Source organism: Brassica oleracea, chromosome C5, assembly GCF_000695525.1.
Source record: "Brassica oleracea var. oleracea cultivar TO1000 chromosome C5, BOL, whole genome shotgun sequence".
Taxonomy (NCBI): Eukaryota; Viridiplantae; Streptophyta; class Magnoliopsida; order Brassicales; family Brassicaceae; genus Brassica; species Brassica oleracea.
In genome coordinates, this window is record NC_027752.1 from 12716629 (window position 1) to 12717109 (window position 481).

Below are 481 nucleotides of genomic sequence, written 5' to 3' on the forward strand. Positions count from 1 at the left end.
TACGTAGCGACCGAGCTCTCACCAAAGCTCGGTTGCTACGTAGCGACCTACTTAGCGACCGTGCTTTCTTAAAAATCGATACGACACGAATCCATGCATTCTCGTCTACTCTTTAATGCTATCTCTCGAAGACCGTAGCCAACCCATTTCGTGTTTCTCGTCATTTGAATTCATCAATCGAACTTTACGATAAAAACCCGTAGAAAGTTCGTTTTTATCGAAAGAAGCCGTAATAAACGTTTCGAGTCAAACCAAGGCCCAAAGAGACCTAAGACGTGACTCAAAACCTACTGACGATTTCTTAACCAAAAGCCCATAAACCGTAGGACGGTTTATTCTTTGTTCGCAAGAAAAGATAAATGTCAAGTTTCCGCGGATAAATACGAAGTATTCGAAGATAATTAGAAAAATCGGGAAAAACGGAATATCTCCATTTTTAAGTTATGACGGCTTAAGGGCAGAAGAGGAAAAAGCGTAAACC